General features: G+C 27.9%; 1 protein-coding gene across 2 annotated transcripts in view; it reads right to left on the bottom strand.

Moving 5' to 3' along the window:
• Positions 1 to 24,238, bottom strand: part of LOC132923361 (E3 ubiquitin-protein ligase MYCBP2) — a 277,986-nt gene that overhangs the window by 187,819 nt on the left and 65,929 nt on the right. The window lies entirely within an intron of this gene.

Here is a 24,238-nt window from a genome sequence, read left to right as displayed (position 1 = left end):
ACTTTTATATGTTGAAGCTAACCAGAAATCTGTACGCGGTGAATTGTCGTAACTTTGTAAACGAATATGATTTTCAATTTTTTAACAAAGACATTTAATTCCAAAGGTACCCCTACAGAGCCCTATAGATACATCGCTAATTTTTAGTTTGCAGTGGTATGTCACACTTTACGTGTATACATTTTAAACGGATCTTCTGTATATATATATATTAACGATATGTAATATGTATATTTTGTGTATTATAATATGTGAGTTGCAGGTAACAACTACGACTATAACAGCGGACTTTCGCTACGTTTGATTCTATGCAGTAGAGCGTCGAAATAATGTGACAAAAGGAAAACGTGCAATTCAAAGACATAAAATATTATACACCTTATAATATAAAACCTATTCCGGGCATGCAACGTATATATTATAAACATAGCTTATTGTAAATATCTTATTCGGACCGACCCTATACCCACCCGTCAATTCTCCGGGTAAGCGCAAAATAATAATTTTCCAAATTCCCGTTCGACATAATTCATATAATATACGCATGCATTGTACATTATATATATATATATACTTATGATAGCTTCGAAAGGATGCAAAATATGTTTTTTGAAGTATATAATATATTTGAGTGCGCGTGTGTCTGTGTGCGTTGTCCGCGCAGTACTACGTTCCTCGCGAACTCTGCAGAATATAGCTGAGTTCGTAATCATGGATGTTCAGTGTTCACATTCGCGAATGTGTAATTCAAATACTAGCGCGCGATTATATTATTCTCGGAAATTCTTGCTTGCTGGCAAGCTTTTATACCGTACAATATATTCAAAATAATATTTCACTAGTATAATTCTTTGAAGTTTTGTATGATTTATGCATTCAGCGAAAATATCATTTTATGCATTCTGTATAATGTTTAAAACCCACGGTTACTCTCAAGACTCTTGAACGTTAAATAAATGTTTTGTCAGCGAAACTCGATTACCTTCCTCGACTTTCAAACACATCCAGAAGTAAACAACGATTGACTAGAATAAAATGACTTAAAAACAAATTAATTCGTTTAAAAAACTTTAGATTTATTAAGAAAGAACACTGCAAACGTATACGTCACACATATGGAAATGAAAAATTAATGTGATGTTTTTTTCATTTACCATAAAACAATAAACCACACTAAATTCTATATAGTATTTTTAACGATAAAATGCGCTTAACTTGAATCAAAAATATATTAGGTATATGGTGATGTAAATAGTGTTGCTCCTAACGATCTGTCTGCAGACCGATTTTTTTATTCGGCGAACTGCGACATGAATATAAAAACTAGAATTTCATTAGATTTTTAACAATGTCGCGAAATTATACACGTTTTCCAAAAAATTAAATTAGGACCGTCGTAGTAACTACAAAAAGCATAGTAGAAACTCGCGCACAATATACATCAAATGTCAATGCAAATAAACGTTTGTAACAATAAATAAAAAATATACAAAGTTTTTATTCCGAGATTATTTTGTTATGCAAAACACAATGTAAACGAAAACCGACGACGTTGACCCGAGCCGGGTTAAAAGAAAAACACGAAGACTTCGACACCAATGGCCGATAATCATATTCTAACGTCTGTTCGTATACTGGGAGGGAGGATAAACAACTGGAAAAAACTGAGTATTGACGTTTTATGTCTTACGCCCCTTCACTCAGTTCCACAATCATGGCTCTCATTCTCCGGGGAAGGGGGGACTGTGGACATTTTACGAAAGCAAGAAGAAGTTTTCGTTTCAAAAAAATTATAGACCTAACAGTTATAAGAACTGCACCCAACTCTTAAAAACAAATACTTTAGCAGCGTCGAGTATGTGATACGTCTACAATTCTGAATAATAATATAATAAGTAGCAATACTTTGGTTAGTGCAAAGCATGTACCCTTCTTAAGTTTTGGTAAAAACTACTTTCAAAATCAAATCAAACTCCACTGGCAATCATCCCTCTTTTATATAATATAATATTTATGTATACTGCAGGCAGTATATATAATATTATAATTTACGTTATCACGCCTATTGAAATAATACGTCATTTCTGTACAACACTTAACTCTCGCAGTGTACGTCACTTGCACGATACACAAACACTGTACCGAGTGTACCGATATAAACGGCAAACATCATCTAGGATGAAGACTGTGCGTGTATATAATATAATTAATAATAGGCATTCTCTCGTCGTCCGCCGCCGAAACGCACTCAAGACGCGCACGGCCGTCGGTTTTAGCGAACCCTTCGGTACATATACAGAGTTATTTAACAAGAATTATCATTACCATTTTATCCTTAAACGATGAATTTATTCAAATTCAAATTTTTATATTTTATAAATATACTTAAAGAGCATATTTTAAAATACTATATGTATTATTTATTAAGAGTGTTCTGTGGAAATACAAACTTTTGGTTTTCAAACTAGAACCCTCATTTTACTGTAAATTGTTTTGTAGATGATTTTGTTTTTAATGTTGATATACCTAATTCAAATTTGAATGATTAGTACCTATTTTGTTTATTAATATATTTTAAACCTGTTATATCAAACCTATTATTTATTATACTTATAAACATTGATAATTATTAATAACTGAAATTACTAAAACTTTCAAATCTCAATAACCCACCACATATCTTCCAAACTCATTATATCATAAATTTATTATCCTTAGTACACGGAGTAAAATAACTTTTGGTTTTGAATTTTAGTCTTGATACGACAACATTTTTATTAAAAATACACCAAATTATTTACAATATAAAAGGCAGTTTTTTTTCATTTAAAAAACAGGAGTTTGTATTTCCATAAGATACTTCTTAACATAAAAATAAATATAAAAATCACAAAAATTTAAAAATGGGGTCTTTAAATGTGTTTTAAAATTTAAAAAACTGCATTATAAAAAAAAAAAGCTAGAGCATTTTTGGTGAATCACCCTGTACATAATATATTATATAGTATAATGAATACTCCGGTCACGTACGCAAAATTAGTAAATACAATAACAACAACAATAATAGTAAGCAGTACTCTCGGCACCGTGGGAGTGGGCTCAGCTGCACATAATTCGTCACTATGCGTATAATACTGCATCAAGGTTCGTTGGTTGTCGTTGTCGTCGTCACGAGTCACTTTAAATATAATCCATTTTCGAGCACATACGACGGAAACTAAAGTCCCAACCGCAATGGGTCGAATTCCTATTTCTCAACCAAGCTAATTCCTAAGTGTTTATTTTACCACGTATACAATATATACAAAATGTATAATAATATAATATGTGCATAGTGGCTTTTATCTACCAAAAGCCTATACTATTGACTTTAGACGCACACAAATGTGGTATTCGTAAAATAATTATTACGATCATTGCAACTCTGTCGCTCTGTCTCTTTATCAACTCTCTTGCCGCATGTTTATGTAAACAAAATAACCAACACATAGCTACCGAGTTAACGTTAGCTTATTCAGATGTTGAGTGACTAAGTGATTATTTCGTATTCCGAGTATTGAGCGTTGAACGAAAATTAAAACATGTATAATAATATAATTATAGTTAACATTAAAAAAAATAATAATAAAACGTTAAATGGTAATAACATCGTTGGCTCAAATTTTAAAGAAACTAATATGTATGATACATTATTTAACGCTTCACGATAATAAAGTTGTTTTCGCACCGCATGGTAGTTTGAAAACTCAAGTAGTATGCGATCGTTGTAAGTCTACTTTTCCAGTAACTGTTATATAAATATTATTAATATTAGGATTTTAGTATTATGATGTTCAATTTATCTAAATCAGTTAAATAATGAAATTATGCTCGACGGTGTACAATATGGTATACAATGCAATAATAGGCTAATTAATTAATATAGTATGCAATTTAAGTTTTAGCAATCGGCCTTAAAATTAATTAATTATGTAACTATAATATACTATCACTATTTCCATGTTTATTTCTGAGTTCCTTAAAAATAATATATATACAAATAGCATTATAAATATTCATCAGTAGTTTGATAATTCGAATAGCTTTAAAAATTGTACAGATGGGATTTTATTCAAAAGTTCTAATGTTTTTTTAAAATACATTTTTTTAACTTATGAAAATCAATTTTCAGCTAACTATAAATGTTATGTTTATTGTTATTATTATAATCGTAATTTAATTGTATTCTTGTTAAATAAAATGCAATATTTAATATAATTAAATAAATTTAATTTGAAAAACGTTCATATAATTGTAAACTCAAACATTTAGACATTGATAACAGTCATTATAAATTTGTTTTTCTTAAGTAACATTTGGCATAAGTTAACTTATATCTATAAGATAGAAAACTTCTATACTTACTATCAATTAAACAAAAACAGCCACAAGTTTTTTTTTAATTAATATATAAAAATAACAATATAGTACTGGCGCTGCGCAATGCGCATTATAAGTTTGTTTGCCAATATTGTATAGCTGCGAGGTAAGAAAAACTATAGACAATGAACAATGCTAACAAAATATATAACATAAAAGTACAACAAAAATCTATAACTAACCTGAGACCAGAGATTATGTCTTTTTTATAATTCAGTTTACTACAAATAACAAATTGGGTAAATTTAAATATTTTTTTTTATTATTCAAAAGTTTAAAGTCATACACTTTGGCGCTGTGGACTTTTTAAATGAAGGCAATTTCGTGAGTTAGTAAAAAGTTTTAAAGAACGAACAAATTTTAGTTATAATAATAACTAATGAACAACTCCTTTGTTTCTTGATCCTTCGCGTGCGCCTCTCAACCACGTCAACAAGATAGAAAAACAGAGAGAAACGGTGATGGTACTAGATAGGTAGGGTGAAGGAAAAACATACATACACACACGTGCACACCAGAGAGTCATTCACAATGACCGAGGTGAAACTCGAGATTTTGTAGTCTCGGTATCATGTATATAGATAAGATCGACCAAAATCACGAATTCGCACAAATGACGAGCTGACTTTAACAATTATAGCCGTCCTTTGATTTGTCAGATGTCACTCTGCCGCCGTCAGTGTCTCTGTAAGTTGCCTTAAATTAATTTTAAAAAAAACATATGTATGAAAAAAATAAATACCTCAGCGATTGTCGACCACGTTTTATATTGCTAGTTGTCTGTCCAATAATATATAAATTTATAAATATATATGTTTTACGTTTTACTATACATAAATATATAATATGAGTTACTGTATATGTGTGTGTTTGCGTCTGTGTTAGATCTATCCACTACAGATTGGAAGAGTAGGTGGGGAAAAAAGCAGTCACAGTATAAATAATTCAACAGTATGTAGGACAGACCGATACGCACATATATATATAAATACGTGGGCGGATGGTCGATCGAGACTTATATATATAAACCCATCGAACAAAGTGCAATATGTTTTTTAGACGGAGATCGTCTTGTGAAAAAATAATAAACACGACCGAATGAATTTTGGATGAAAACCCGAGCTGTGCCAACGAGAGCTGCAGCAGGTGACGACAATGGCGGCGGTTTCGCTATAATATATATTATTATTATGCATTTATATGAAAACTTACACGTTCATTTTTCGACGACAGAATATAAATAAAATATACATAATGAAAATAAACAATACGTTTATATATATATACAGCAGTATTAAATAAATTATGCTCTAAAAAGTCATAGTGGCTAATTTTTATTTATGTCACCAAATTTTTTCAATAAAAACTATTTTTAAATTTGATAGGCACAGGATCAGTTGATAATTATAAAAATAATTATAAACATAATAGTGATGAATAAATATGCACGCAAATGAGATTTAAATAAAAAGAAATACATAATGTTACACAAACTTGTAATAACAGCAGTAATTTAAACCATTAAAATCACAGTCGTGTCCAAATTTTGAGGATCGAAGAGGGGTCTGACCACAAACTCTACACACTTCAGATTCCCAAACTATTAACCAGTTGCAATAGTATATCATATATCTACAACTATTTTACACAAAAAGAAGAAAATTCATCACCTTCTAAGTTCCTATTAAAAGTTCTTATTATCTTTCGTCAGCATCATTGTCTCTAAAAACCAACGGATAATATTAATAACATAAGTATATTATAAAATACCAATATTAGATATAAATATCTATAGAAAGAAAATAACCATACTGTCACTATTCTTCCACAATAATTATACTCAAATAAGTAATAAATTTAATCTACATAATTAATAACAACAAAGAATTATATCACAGAATCGATATAATATGCGATCGCAAAAAAGCGAAAAAAGAAAATTATTTGTAAAGCGGTCCTACGAGAATACGAGTTTTCTTCTATTTAATATATAATTTACAGTGACAAATAAATCTGTAACGTTGGCTTCAAAATACACGACTAGCAAAAACACCTATTATTATAATTATCAGGTATGGTTTAAAAAAAAAATAAAATCATAAATTTAACACAAAATTAAATATTATAAGCTGGGTTGAAATCAAAATAAAAAAATTATAAACAATTATATACTTTGAAGTTTAAATGCTATTCTCAGTTTTTCACATGTTATATTAAATTATATTCCATTAAAAATAATTACTAAGGTCGTAAAATATAATATAAAAAAATCATGTATACTTTATTTTCAATTATTTTACTTTCCTTGCAGAAATAAAAATACCTACCCATTAAAAATAAATATAATATATATCATCCATCTAAATGGACTGCTTCAGTCACTCGTTTAAACGGACACTATAAGATATTAAAATTTGTCGGAAACGAAACCGGCGCAAAGTTAACAACAACCCGTCGAGGGAAGGAAATCGCTGTCAAATGTTGTATTGTACTTCGTAAACAAATAAGAGTAAAATAAAAGACTATCAAATTTTATTCAACACAAAAAGTAATTAAAACTTTTATTTAAAATATGCAATGAATAATTTCAAACTAATATTCTAAAAATAACAATTTATTAAATTAGGTAACAAAACAAAATTTGATCCATTTGACAATTAGAAATACCATCAAGTTTTCAATTATAACTTATGCAATATAATATTTACACTAAATCCTTGGGAAGTTCATAAACCAAAAAATATAATATTATATACAAATAAATTAATAACGAGTAAGAATACAATTACTAAATGTCAAAACTTCAATATAATTTAAAGTGAAAATAAACAATTATTAATATCTATTCAAATATATTTGTATAATTGTTCGATTTAGAATTATTAAAACCAAACACTAACTATTATTATTAACACCAATATAATATGTAAGGATATTATATATATTTAACATGTTTCCATGTACATTAATACATCGTACATAATTTTACTCGTGAAAAAATTATTATGTATGTAAAATACTGAATAGGAAAAAATTTAAATTGTTTTCAAACAAAACATTAGTTATTAAAAATGATTCAATTTAAAGAAGGTTAATTAAATCTATTTCAATTTTATAGTAATTGATCCGTCATATATAGTCAATTGTGTTCAATAACACATTTTGGCGTATGTAAACCGTAAATGATTTTCATGAAATATATTTAATGCTTTTATCAATATATAAATATCAAAACGTATTGACCTTTAGATGTTAAACTAATGTAGTGGAGCAAAAGTTTATTCTTTATTCTTCTGCAGTGGAACGAATAAGCAATGAGCACAATAGAAATTGCAGTCATATATAGGTACTTTACAGAATTACAGAAAGAACATACGTAGAATGTTAAATATTTTTACTTTTAACTTATTTATATTGAAAAAAAATTACGAAATGTATTATAAATAATAGAATAGTCTTAACTTATAAAATATAAAAATATTATTATTTCGCGTAGATAGATTAAGTTATTTTTATGTGTTTTAGACATCTAGATTATAATAAATACGAAAAGCGATTATACTCGTTATATAATTTATTAATTACACAAAAATTTAAATATTAAAAAGTATAATATGTATCTAATACTATTTAGTATTTATTTATAATTAAACATATAACTATTTAATAAAATGCATTCATTTTGTTTACATTAAAACAAATACTATTTACTTGAATACTCGCATTTGCAAATTGAATATTTCATAATTAAATTTATAAAAATTAAAACATTAATTAAGTAAAAGCAAAATCAAAAGTGGAGGAAAAATTAAATTGTTTATGGTATTAATGTATTAAATGTATTTAATATAATATGTAATATCTATTCATAAAACAAGATAATTAAATAAAAGTATAATTATTCTTGTTCGATCACTCGTTTAAAGTTGGAAAGGTTAAAAAAGATGGGGCTTAATCGCTCGGCTGAATAGTAGATTTTGGATGTACCTCATCATTGAGTAGGTCACCGTAATTGATGTGTTAAATTCGAATTGCTTAGTAAATCATTGAAAATTTATCGTTCTGCTCAGATTCTAAGGAGTAAAATTTTAATTTGACTATTAATTATGGTTGCTTATCAAAATATCAAAAAAAAATAAAAAGAACAAAGTGATATTCTCAAAATAGATCACTGTTGATCTTGAGTCTCGGTGTTATTGATGCATAAGCTCATGACCATAAAAAAACATGAAAATATCAACATGTTAAACATAAAAACAGATGAATTATATCTAAATAACTAATATTATACACCACCGACAAAGGCATGATTTATTTGGATTTCAGTATAGTTATAGTATAACAGGTATGAAAAACACTAAAACAAATTTGCACATTATTTATTTTTCATTTCCGGTAGGTGTATTTACATTTGTTTTGTCCCTTTATATAAATAAAGTAATAAATATAATATTATGTACGTGTAACGTATGATAACATATACAGAGTGTTGCAATAAAAATATTATTCTATCTACGATTTTTGTACGTTAACAATAATATATTAGAATAAAGGCTATAGCGTATACAGAATACGAAATTGGATACAGCACATTATTAAACGCACTGAGTTTGTTATAGGAGGTGAGTTTGATTAAGGGCTGAAAATTTATTTGAAATTTATATACAGGGTGATTCACCAAACATACTATACTTTCATCGAAGTAAAAATCAACTTACCCTTTACAAAACTAAATTAATAATCGATCTTTATTTATTCATTTTTTTGAATTGAATTGAAATTTAATATAGACTAGATATTATTCAAAAAAATAGCGCAACCTCTGAGAAGACGTGCTTAGAAGACAAAATCCTTAGCATTACATATTTTTAATACTAACCATTGGCCACAGCTCAGTGTTTGCACACAAAATCTCACAGAATTCCAGGAAACCAAGAAGTATTTAGGTTAATCAGCATTATGTTGAGTAGAAGTAGAAAACATTGTTATGTTTTATGCCTTGTGCTTGTTATACAAATCAAATTAAGTACATTTATTTTGGTGCATGTATGAGGTTTCTAACTTATAAACTCGTCGAAATTGTTTCATCGGAACAGTCACCCTCGAAATCGTATACCCATACGCTCACGGCGACCTCTGTATACACCGACGAAATCCAGTAGACGTGAAAGAACGAAATTCTATAATGCTATAATGGTTATATTATAGTATACTATGTGGTTACGACTTTAAACAGTTTAAACCTACTCAATAATTTATGAGAATAATATTATATTTATACTAAACTAATGGCACGCGAGAAATTATTTGAGTTTCCCAATCGGCCAAATAACCGAAGAATTTTATTAGTCCAACCTAACGTAAACTACTTAATGTAGAAAAAAAATTTACGGTGAAATTCGTATGGATTATGCTAACTGTTCGTCAATAAAATAAATTTTATTCAATAGTGGAAAATGAAATGGTCACAAAAAACGATTAAGGGATTCCACACACAGAAAATATTTGACCACTACCATCGCTACACAAAACGTTTTGAGCGTAAAAATTCAATCTTTTTCATAGACAAAATATTTTTATCATTCAACTAGAAAAAAATAATTACGTAACTGAAACACAAAGTTCTCAGTTTTCTGCCTTGGTTATTTATAACGCAAATTTACACTAGTTATGTTGCTTAAGAAAGTAACTTTTTTACGCATTTTATATACTTTAAAAGATATTCAAATATTTTCTAAACACAAATAAAAAATGTATAATAAAATATTATCAGCAAAGTTATAATATAGACTATAACAATACATATGTACACTTGATAATAAACATTGTTTTTTATATAAGTAACAAATGAGACTAAAAAATTACGAGTATAATACTATAATATTATTATGCTCGTATCTATAAATTCTAAATTACTAATTTGTCATACAAAGAATACTAATAATAACTCAGTTATAAAACATTTCCATTGTTAAAGAAATATGATCTATTTAATAATTGTAACTAACTAATGCTTGTTAAATGATCAATTTATAGTGCTTAAATATATTAATAATAATCCATCCTTATAAAATGTCGACTAAATAGATCTGTCATCTATTCTATCACAGTAATGTAGCCAAATTGCCTAACCAAAACGCCAGGTTAACATAATTTGTTTAAAATATCGTATTATGGTAAGAAATGGAAATAATAAAATTCAGTGTTCGTGTTGTAAAAAAAAAAAATAGTAAACAAATTTAAGTGATAATTTCAATATGTATTCTAATATTAATATACAATATTTTATCATTCATTAAATAAGTCGATATGTAATATTCATTATTATTTGTAAAATAATCTACAAGTGATGTATGCTCGTCAATAATTTACCATTTATTAAATCTTTTTTCATTAATTTTAAACAACATATCTACAGGAGAATTCACCAAACATGTTCGTAAGTGAATTTATTCAAATTATAATTTCATAAAGTTTTATTAAATACCATAATTTAAAATTCATATGATTTTTTTTTTGTGCTTCTTACAAAGTATAAACTTCTGTTTTTTAAATGAAACCCTATTTTTTTTATTACTACAAATTATTTATTGGACTGATTTTTAGAAATGTTTATGTTATAACTTAATTTAAAATTTGTACAAATAGTTTTTCTGTTATCAAAATATTAAGGATAACAGAAATTGGTTTTCCAAAAATATAAAGTATTTGTAATATCAGATCTAATATATATAATTATATACATATATTTTTTTTAATAATATTAATCTTTATCCATGAATATAAATTTAAATGATATAACAATATTAATTGAGCGTATAAAATACGTATATTGTCTAAGGAACATAATATGTAAATAAAAATTGTATTTATAGTTAAATAAACTATTAATATTAAATTAAAAGCATAATAAAGTACTTTAAACAAATAATAATACAATATATTATTACATGGCAAAGTATTTGACAAATTGAATACGGTTATTTTAAATAAATATCTATTTTTTGAATTGAATTTCCAGCAGACAATAAAGCTTTCCGGGGTATATAACATATGTTTTAAATTTATAAAACAAAGACTTATTCCAAAAATGAGTATGGTTTACTCTTAAATTTAGGCACTTGAAGAATTCAAGGCAGTCAAAAATATTATAATACTATAATATAATAATTTAAACAAAAATTTCGAAATACTAAGCATTTTATCTTATATTATTATTCTAAAATATCTAACAGAGTAAGGGAAACTTTCAATGTAATATTTATAATGTATATGATAAATATTTTAAGAAGTTGTTTTAAACTGAAGATAAACCATGATTTTGGATGATAATATTGATGTGCCAAATCGTAATTTATTATACTAGGATCAATTTTATAAATTATAAATGCTGAAGGATTAATATTAGCTATTACGGTTTTCAAATCCAAGCCTATATAATATACCTTAATCCTTAAAAGCAAAGTTAAATAATTCAAAAATTACTCACTGAAATTTTGATTATACGCCAATATTTTCAGAAATATTGTCAACTGAATAATTTATACAAAATGGAGGATTTTATTTGAAAAAATAAAGTTTGTATCTCCATTGACCACTCTTTAAAGGGTACCAAAAATCCACCAAAAAAAAAAAAATTGAAATAGAGCGAGCATGCTTGGCGAAATAAATTTATATATTTGTGTTTGATACATGAATAAAATACAAATCTGGTTATCTGAAAAATAAGATATCTATGAAACACTTTGATTATTTGTCGTTTAAATTGTATTAATTTTTAAATACTTATTTTAATTATATATTATGTACAATTTATTTAAAAACTATATATAAAAATAATGTTATCGTAATTTATATATTATATGATAACATAAAAATTAAACAAAGTATATATAAATATTAGTAAAACATAATATTCACATAAAATATAATCATGTAACTTAAACGATATTGTTTACATGTTTTCAATACTTACACGAGGAGCGTAACAAATAGCCATTTTTCTCTATAAATTATCGGTGTGCAAAATCATTTTGAAATTTTTATCTTTATTAAAATAAAATCGTTAACCGATTAAACTTAAAACCATTACTTTAATAGGCATTTCAGAGAGGCAATCAACGCATTTCGTAAAGTTTGAACTCTACTATAATAATACTTAATGTCATTTGAAGTATTATGGAATCGTTACGATGATGATTTTATGTTGCTTTTTCAACAATTATTTCATAGTAATTTATTTAAGTGGTTGGATGAATTCAATGAAATTAAATCGCAAAAACTAATGTAATACTAATAAGTAATAATAATACACATTTGCAACGAATATCGCGCAAAAGATTTGTATACTTGTCAAATACTTTATAGTCTATATATGTATGCTCAGTCTTGAATTGGTGATTACAATTACAATGTTTTCAATATGTTATACATATATTTATATATATTATAAACTATGATATAGATATGTGTGTGTATGTGTGTGTGTATACTATGATATATATGTATGTAAATATACTCTCCTAACTTTAGCTGAATGTATTAGTCAAATTATTGTATGATTAATCATTAGATAGATGTGCGCATTTCCATTGAAACTTTGGTTCACCAGTAAAAATCGAAGCAATATAATGTTACCCGGACGTATATTGTGCACTCGAGGTTCATAACATGGTATACGTCGGTTTCAGCTAACGTTTGCAATACCATATACGACAACGTTTCCGTATAAGATGGCAAGATGTATATAATATGTATATGAGTGTGGGTGTGTGTATGTGTATATACCTAAAGGATTTAATTAAATTTTACCCGTAACAAAATTTGCGTACGTATAACATATTGACATTCCTAAACGGTGGTGGATATGTATTCATCTTAAGACAGTTCCAAATACAGTGAACAATCACGCGCCCGCTGCTATTACATCGAGTGTAGAGTTTGTTTTTAATTATTCATTTTAAAAATACGCTTCCGCAGAATACGAAAAACGCATGAAAGCTTTATAAATTCGACGTTCGTCATAGTATATATGATATTATATTAATACGCGAAACCTTCGAGAGCGAAGAGAATATATTAATATTTATTTTGTTTTATCATTTTATACAAGGCACCCCGAAAATATGATAAAAATGTGACATGATACTTTATATTACGTCATTATAACGTGTACATATTTGTAGTAATAGTTATGTAAACTAAAAATTAAAACTAGATACAACAATTCTATTTATATGCCTGAATATAATCATTAGGGTAACGGGATGGTAAATTAAGATTTCATAATATATATAGTACTTATTCTGCGTCACAATATAAAAATATATTCACGCAGTATATGCACTACAGTTAGCTGAATATTAAAAAACAAAATAAACACGGAATTTACAGTTAAATATGTTAAATGAAATCATGAGCATTGGGTGCCCATTTAAAAAATTCTAAAATTATATAAATATAATTTAATAAAAAAAAATAAAATCATTATTTTTATTTTAATCATCAATTATTAACATTTATTTACTAGTAGATGTTTAGTGTAATAAATTATTTGAAAATAATAAAGAGACTTTTTATAAACTTTAGTTATATTAGTCGTATAACATTAGGTGTATTAAAACTGACCTCAACCGTGACCCGCACTCGTTACAGAGAAACAAGTGTAATATGAGTAATGAACACATTTATTCCATGTGCACTACCCATTGTTATGCCTACAGCGATTATACCTAAAATAATATAATATAAACACGCAATACTTTAACAAAATTCGTGTTGCACTATTTTAACAGCAATTATGTAAACGTATTGTTAACAGGCCTTGTATATTTTTCAGTATGAATATAGTATAAATTAAACACCTCACTCAAGTCGTCAATACAGCGTATTCACAGTAAAATCACATTTTTCATATACTTATATCAAGATATTGCTATGAAATTCAATTAGACTAAATGTCTTGTTGATGAAAAGAAACATAAAATAAACTTTGAAAAAAAAAATCACTATACGTATATAATAACATGTCATATATGAATATAAAATTACACTTTTAATAAACGGGAAAGTAGGTAACCGCCTTTCTGTATAGTTTAAATCGAGTAAGCCTCATCATTGAGAAAATTATTGTAATATGTTGTATGTATTGAATTTAAATTCAATGACTAATCATGACATAAAAAAAAACAATTTTGAGTGTTGTCAGTATTATATTATTATCTATGTTGTTTTTAATGAAATATAAATATTTATTTCATATTAATAATTATAACGATTTATTTTAGTAAAGTAACATAATATAAACTAATAGCAAATAGTATAAATTTAATCTAAATGTTTTGGAAATACTATCATTGTATATATAAAATATAATAATATACATAAAAGTTTTAAACCTCCATGAAAGACATAACCTAGAATTAAATAAAAATAATTAAAACCGTCATACTTTATTTAAATATTGAATTTTGTTTTAAAAAATGTCTATAAAAAATACTATTAATACTGATTAATATGTATCTTTAATATTTTTAAATGGCTATAATAAAAATTATGAGGGATCTTGTACCTATTAAATGTTCAAACTTTTTTATCAATATTTATAAAATAAAAACTAAAAAAAATTGAAAATGTATATATGTCACTCAGAAAAACGTTTTTAATAAAAAAATATTTATTTAAAAAGAATTAGAATCTAAAAAAAAGTATTAATATAAACGATATCTATAATAAAATATCTAAGGTTATTCGTTTATTATTTACACCAAAAATAAAAAATAGATTTTATCAAAAACTAGTTTTGGAAAAAAATTCTTATTTTATTTTAATTTTTTTTCCGATTATTCTGAAAAAGTGCTGGATAATTTTCAACTTTAACCTCTTAAAAGTACCAACTAGTTACTAATTTGCTATCGGAAACCACCATCCAAGTTAAAAATGTAAGCATTTTTCTACTATTTATATACACAAACAAAAAACAGAACATTATAAAATCAATACATTCATCGCTCCACCCAAAATTTAAAATACTAACATTATTTTAATATGAAACGTATGACAACGCTGTATTATAATATAAAAGTATAGTGTACTATTGACATTTATTAATTTATAGATAAAAATGTGATAATTTTATCGAATTGAATAAAAAAAATGTTTTAACCTAATACTCGGTAACCATTAAAAAGGTCTTGTTTTCAACTTATTTACGAGTATTCATATTTAAGTCCCTTGTTTTTGGACGAAATAAATTTTTTTAACGAAAAATGTAATGCATATAACTTCATAGATTACACCCACTCTGAATATTAAAAAGGTATTATAAGCCTTTGAAATATAAAAACCACACTAACATTCACTATAGTTTTTAAATTTCGCCGAGAAATAAAAACGTATTTCGGTTTTATTGTTTGCGCGCAGAGGCTACAGCCACTTTTTACGTTTTTATCAATAATATATATATATATAGGTAAGTAGTAATTTCCCGTGTGACTGTATTGTTGAACAAAGTCATCGAAAACTAAGCGATCAAACACTAGCAACCATCTAACAACTATAGCGTTTGTTTCTTGACAGCGGTATAGCGGTGACAACAACAAAATAAAGAGTATCGAGGGGAATGAACAAAATATTTGTAACCAAAAATAAAGAATAAACACATTTGTCTATGTCAAACCTTGTAAAAGTTTTGACTCCTGCGCTGCAGACTAAGACCATTAGTCCTCTTAAAAATATATATATTTAACTTAACCTTACCGCAGGCACGCGTTCCTGTCGCCACACGTCACTGGAATTCGTATTTCTTATTAATTTTATTATTGTATACATGAATATTGTATGGAAGATACGGACTAATACATTTATACGTTAGGTGATTCCCATCTGGGCGATTATCGTTCTGGACTAAGAAGTTTGTGATGAAAATCTGTGCGCGACAGACGAATACTTTACCGGGGTTGGTTTTTATTATTATTATTATACATATTATTTTTTTATGACATGTTATATGACCGCGTTTCACTGCTTAGTGAGTATAATAATATACGTTTGCTTCACTGTAAATTTGCACCGCAGTTATCGCAATAACAACAATAATAATAATAATAATAATAATAATGTAATCTTTTTGATTAACGGTTTGTTTGCGCGAGGATTTTCGCTTATATCGCCTAGCGGTATAATACATGTGCGTGAAGCTGTTGTGACGAGGAATGGGAGGAAGGAACACTTTTTATCCGAATTCAGCCGGCAGCCGCAAATTGGAGCGCCCCGCCTCACACACCTTCCATACAATCGAGCAACAAAACTTTTAGACTTTTATTATACAGCGCAAAAACACACACTCATGCATTACTATCGTTTATCAGTGACGAGCACGCGAAACCTTCACCGCAATTGCGTCGTTTAAAAAACCACGAGCCAATTCTCCCTCATCTACAATCACCTCTAGCTAAAAAAAAACATTTATATTATGCTACATGGAATATAATATTATAGTATTAAACTAAACCGAATTCGATTCTCAAAACTGAAGGACATTAACAATTATATATTATTCGAAAACACACGATTACTGTAAGTATGAGCATAGGTATATAAAACTAGACAACTCGCTGGTCAGTGAAAATTATAATATGTTACTCCAAAAACATTAATTAAATTGATTGCATTGATTCTGTTGTAAACTTATAGCGGAAAATGCAAAATATAGAGCAACTCGAACAAAACACGTCTGAAACTGCGATATAAAACAATATACTGTAATAATTAATTTAACATACCTGCGAAAACAGCGGAACACTGACGAGAATATATTGATTTCAAGCTCTTAAGATTCGTGGTGAAACGAGTGTGGAGTCTCGATATTATATGCGTATTTTTAATTAATATTCGAGTTACCACAATCTAACAAAATATTATATATTCATGAAATACCACATTTATATTATATAATGTCTTTTTTGTGGTAGTATTTTCACGCAGAAATTTCTCACGAGTTATATTAACACACATATAAGCATAAAGTCGATATTCAAAGGGATCACCGTCATCTGCAAATGAGACGGCGGAAGAAAAGCGCTCACAAAGACCGGTTAAAGACATTTTGTACGCACCCAATAAATATAATGGATCTCATGCAAGGAAAACATTTTATTTTTTATTTCAAAACAACAACTAAATAATAACAATTATACCAGTGGTCGAAGGTTGCGAATTTCATATTTTAACAAAAAAATCACACATATAATGTTTTAATTTTTTTAAGCGGCACCAGAATGAAAAGATTCATTGGTCTTCTTCATTAACGGATTCCGTCCGGCCCGATTTATTTGCAATAATTTATCGCCAGAACATGCTGCTATGTATACATATACTACCATAATATATCCTGTCTCTAAGCACCATGAAACGCCCCTCAGTTCCCACCACGGCAACGATTTCATACATATATTATATTATACTCGAAACGTGTAGATATAGATACAGACGTGGGGCAAAAACGCACTCAAAAATCCTGAGTGTACCGTTTTTCCGCAAATTTGGAATTAATACAACACATACACAAATTCTCTGTGTACATGCTCGTCACACAGCGAAAATTCACCCCTCTTTTCACGAAAGTAACATCAAAGTCGCAAATGCGCGTGTTTGTGTGCGCGTTTGTGTGTATGCGTGTGGTGCAAACTATACCGTTTTACGAGTATAGGCCAGCGAGAAGATGCCACGGCGGCGCGGCGGATGTAAATATGAATAATAAACGCATTTAAATATTTATACACGTGTGTGAGAATTCTATTGCGAGAAATGGGGATTTCGGTGATGCGGGAAAGGGTGCTGCCGCGACCGTGTCGTTGTTGTTGCAGAGAGCAAAAAGCGAAAATCGCAGAGTTCCAACAACGACGACGAATAGAGAGTCGATGGGGAGTCAGGTCACGTCTTCTACTCACAGGACCCTGCTTGAGGATGAATGCATGTGTGTATGCGTGCTATAGCATATATATGTAATATATATGCATGTATGTGTACCGATGGTTTCCAGATATATCCATACAGTTCAACTGTAAGTCGTTTGAGAGGCAAGACGACGCGCACGGAGGTGAGGATCATTTGGGTCATGATATAAGCCACCAGGTTTTTGCAGTGGAATTCAAAAGGCGAATAAAATATTGCATTCGGTCGACCGTGCGGTGGAATGGTGGTAAGGGAGAGAGATCGGAGGGCGAATTATCCTTCGGCATTTGAATGTGTGAGAGGAATATAATAATGTTTATGGATATAAGGTACGTGTATATATATATTACTATATTGCACCACTTTTGGTTTTTATTAAAGCTTACCAAACATTAATTTCACTATAACAAAATATACGAATACAAATGCTATAAATGGAAATACCCACGTTGCTATAATATTAATTTCCGTTTCCATATCTGACAACTTTTATGTGTTTCTGTATACTCGTCATTATATATGCATATTTATAATAAGTTGTTTATATGTAATAAAATGTATGTGCTCGAATGGATGGTAGTTAACATTTCCGATTATATTATTTTCGATTGCATGTTATTGTAATTCATTGTACACGATACAAGTATAATATATATACAATATACAACTTTAAAATGTGATAGAGGAAATCGCACGTCCATTTTAGTTATTTTTAAACGGGGCAAACATGATATATATTATAAAGTCAGTCAGATTTAGCAACCAGATTTCTTTAGATCAGTCCAATATAACATAATATCACATATAGACGTTTATCATTGATAAAATCCGTACGAATTCTATTAATGTCCGACGAAAGTTCAAGCTCCTGCGCCTTACACGCGTCGATTTCTTACCGAAACGAATTGTATAAATTATATGCAGAATATTATATTACACATATAGTTGTACATACCATTTTATATGATAAACATGTATAATTGTCAGAATGCATATAGTGAATAACATAAAAAATATATGGAGAGGTGTGAAATTATAATATTAAACGTGTACGCTACATAATATCAGCCACACTGTGAGTACTTATATTAACTGTCGCTGTTAAAAATTAATCACGAATAATTTCAAACGAAATTTTTTTTGGCGCTTTGTCGATATTTTTTTTGTAAATCAAACATAAACTATGCGTATACTGTGACGAAATTAATTTATGCGTTCGACAAATCGAGGTTGATCAAATAGATATGCAAAACGCCGTCGCACGTCGTTTCTGCCTACAATAATGTCACATTACTAAAACGTCGTTGCACTGCGATGCTCTTGACACATATACGTATTCCGAACTAAACGAAATAAACGGTTTTTCAACATTTGTCAAAGTCATCAAACACACACACAAGCACACGCATGACCATATTATTATAAGTTAAGATCGTGTAAATTGCGCAAAATATACAATGCAAGTATAATAATATTAATATGTATAATAGTGTACATATATGCGTGTATATGTGCGCAAGTGTGTGTGTGTATTATAAACACAATATAACACCGTTTTATGGCATCATTTTACCATTTTTGCGATCTAACTACAAAACAATATGACGCGTATAACGTAATTGTTATAATAATGATAATAATAATAATAATAACAACAACAACAACAAAGTATAGTTAAGTCCTGAGCTTTTTGAATTCACTTTGTGTGTATAGTGTTGGCGACGGTAGCAAAAAGAGGGGGAAAGCCATTTCGTATTATTACTTACGCCACGACTAGTAAAGCTTTTTAAATGGGAGAGCCGAACAAGAGCTCAATGCGGGTCTGACGGCCCTATATTTCACTAATATATAATATAATTATAAGAATTCGTATTCTCGAGTAAAAGTGAAGACCGATGAAGTGACATACAACACCACTTTCAAAGGGGGTAGATGAATAAGGGGATATTTTTTAAAAACAAAATACCCATTATGATCCGTGTCAATATATTATAATATATTATACAGGAAGATTCACCGAGCAAGCTCGGCATTTTTTTCAATAATACAGTTATTTAAAATCTGAGTTTTGAAATTTACTAAAAACTTTTGATAGCCTATTTTAAATTTCTTATTATTTTTTTTCTGAAGAGTGTCTTATGGATATGCAACCTTTTATTTTTTAAATTCGAACCCCTGCAATTCCAACTTTAAATTGTTTATCAGATAATTTTTCTGAATAATTTTATATATCGAAATCAAAATTTGAACGAATAGTTTTTGAATTATTTAACTTTGTAAAAGCATAATTGATTTATAATAAAGAGTTTAGAAGATATAATTTGTTAAAAAATGTAATAATTAATATTAATCAATCGACATTTATAATTTGTTAAAATAGCCCTAGTATAATAAGTACTAAATACAAATTACCTATATTTTATATTTTTTTTAAATCATTTTTAAGGAATTCTATCCTTAGTATAAACATTTTAATAACTGAAAACTATTTGTTAATATTGAACTAATTATACCAAAATATTCAAGTCACAGAAAATTAAGAGGGTCTTTCCTTTAAAAACCTGATGTTTAAATTGCTACAAGAATCTCTTTATAAGTAGTATAAAAAGTCTCAATCATTTAAAATATTATGGTCTATAAGTATGCTTAAGAATTCCAAAAATTAAAATATAAATTAATTATAATTATTAAATGAAAACAATTGGGGTGATTATTCGTGATGAATTATCCTACATACGCAATCGAGTATAATATAAACTAACACGTGTACATTAAAAACAATGCAATAGTATGACACGACGTATAATACGCAAATATTGCATATCAATAAGCTCACAATCCTCGCGAGTATGATGAGCGATGGCTATGCGACAAAACTATGTGTGATTGAAGCGGCGAGGCTATTGCTCGTATAGACAAAATCTTCAAGCTCAATCTATAATATTAACATATTGTAAATTATAATATTATAATAATACGTATGAAGTGTTCCTTGCGTACACGATTAGTGATACCACATGGCCATGTATTTTAAATGTATTCAATGACGCGAAATTATTATTAAACCTATATACCTACGTCTTACATACTTATTGGTAATAATTCTGTACATTGGTTTACCGACATATGTGTTTAAATTATGGTAACTGTTCATCATTGTACAAAGCCACAATACATGCATTATCCTAAAGTCGACTAAAAATTTGAAACAATTCGGACTCGGGTATTTGGGGTTGCTAATCTATATAACCTGAAAGTGCTATATATTATTATCTCCCTTCCACGGCAGTACACACAAACGCTTCGCTACAACCCTCTAATTACGACACTGCATATTATATTGAACATAAAATACTGTTACAGAACTAAAATAGAAAGGGTTGCGTATCATAATTCAAAACTCACACATTCAACACGATAATAGTTTATTGTTCGATTAGACACCTAGTCTAAATAATTTGCTGAAAGTGAATACAAATTATACATCCAACGAGTAATTTATAAATATCTATAATAATATAAAGCAATGTTTATGTATGTGTATGTGTGTCTCTATCACTCTTCTAGTTAGTTCTGAAATTTGGTTTTAGGTAATCAAGGATGTGCATCTCAAAACCAATTTTTAAAGCTTTTCATTTTAAAGAGAAACTCACGTAAGGATTTGTTGATTCACATTAAGCGAATATTTTTTTTGTTTATTTTAGAGAGTTTCCATTGGTTACAGACTGAATATAAAATAGTTATTATGATTTAATATAATTTTAGACTTGTATATTTGGTCAAAATAACTAACAAGTTTAATAAGGGATAAATTAACACGTATTTAATTTTCAATAGACAACGCTGTTTAATATCAGCTATTATTACATAATTGTAAACGTGTTTTTTATTATTAAATCAATTGTTAGCTTTATATTATCCTGCGCAAAGTCTTAGCAAAATAATGCAAATCGTTCGGTGCGCAAAACATATTTTTATATTTTTACCATACGTGGCTACTATACAAATCTACGGACTATTTGATTTTTTGCGAATGTACATAAATAACAACGGAGATACTATATAATAATATGTGTACAAGTGTACATGTGGTATAAGTCGAAGGGTATCATGTAACTACATGACGGGTCAGGAGAATTCAGTACAGTGGGTTTCAACGAAACGATATCACTCAGCACTGTATCGGGTTTTCAGGGCGATTTCAGTTTAAGCACGCGCTAAATAGGTTATCGAAATAGTTTTCCGACAGAGCAGAATTTCAAAGAGAATATTAAAGGACCACACCGCACCGCCCTAACATCACATCACGGAACCGTGACAAGACAGGTCCCCGCTGTATACCACTCGCGTGCGCCCCAACATAGTAGATAATAGTATTATTATTATATATACCATGGTATATTATATGGTGTATCTCATATAATGTTTGTCATCACGGCCCGCATCGGAAACTCAATTTTACAACCATCTAATATGTACCTAATAAACAGAGTCGTTTTTATTTAACATGATACGTAAATAGTCTTAATGGTAGTATGGTACATATTTGTAATAACCTTATTCCTACAATATGTTTATATATTTTTTTTATTAGTTATTCTTAATAACATGTTAATAAAATGTTTGGTTTCTAAAATAAGATAATTTGTTTGAACATGCTTATCAAAAAATCTTTATTATTAAACCTCTATCTTTTAAATTAATATGACTATTAAACGTTTAAAATTGAATTTATTTAGAGATTGGAAATAGCAAAAGAGGTGATTTGTACAATTTAACTGCTCTATAATAATCTTACATTAATTCCTAATATTTATAAACGATAAATTATTGATAGAATATTTAATACATTTAAACAATTTAAACATTTTAAGCACCAACATGTATTTATTATTATTATTATTATAAATTTTTGCTATAGAGTGTTATAGTCTATAGAATAATATAAGATTAAAATAATAATAATAATAATAATAATAATAATAAAACAAGATAAAAAAACAGTAAAAATGTAAAGTTATAAGTACTTATAAGTTTAAAGTAAATATAAAAACAGAATTGATTGAACAAATAACTGTATATGTGTATATAATTTTGTATGAAAAGAAAAAAAAACACTGTTTTATATTATTTAAACATCTTACAAATGTTTTTAATGAAAACCTACCTACACTAAATCTAAAAACGTTGAAATTATGATAATTGATAAACAAGAAAGGTATGACTTTATATCAATATGTCCATTACAGATATACCGCCTATAAAGTATGTTATAAAATGAATAATAATTAATATACAAAATTAAATGTTAATAACTATTGTTTAAATTTACCAACTACCATTTCAATTGACGTTCCCTACTGAATAAAATTATTTTAATTAAATTCCTTGGTGAACGGTATTTATATACATAAAATAATAATAATATGATGTAAAATTAAATTGAACCCGTGTTATGATAACGAACGAATATATTATTATTTTCATTACATAAAGAAATAGAACCTTTTACACAATCCACTAAATATAGTGATATAAACGCAACGAAAATGTTAAATTAACGGGAGTTTGTAATTAAAATATAAGTCAAAAAATTTATGTCTTTTGATGAATTATTAGTTTACCGAACGTCTCTCAAGACTGCGAAACCGAGAAGCACACTATACATATTATAAAGATAACACCACTCGTCGTATTGCGGGTTAACTTGACCGTATTCTAGCACTAATAACTTTCAGTATAATATAGACCATAGTGTTATAAACCAAGATAGAATCTTATAAAGTGCATTAAGATCGTAATAGCTTTTACAGCGTTGTAAAAATTATTAAACGACAAAGTTAAAAATTGTTCTATTCGAAATCGA

Source organism: Rhopalosiphum padi, chromosome 2 (genome assembly GCF_020882245.1).
Source record: "Rhopalosiphum padi isolate XX-2018 chromosome 2, ASM2088224v1, whole genome shotgun sequence".
NCBI lineage: Eukaryota > Metazoa > Arthropoda > Insecta > Hemiptera > Aphididae > Rhopalosiphum > Rhopalosiphum padi.
This window is presented reverse-complemented; position numbering and strand designations above follow the sequence as displayed.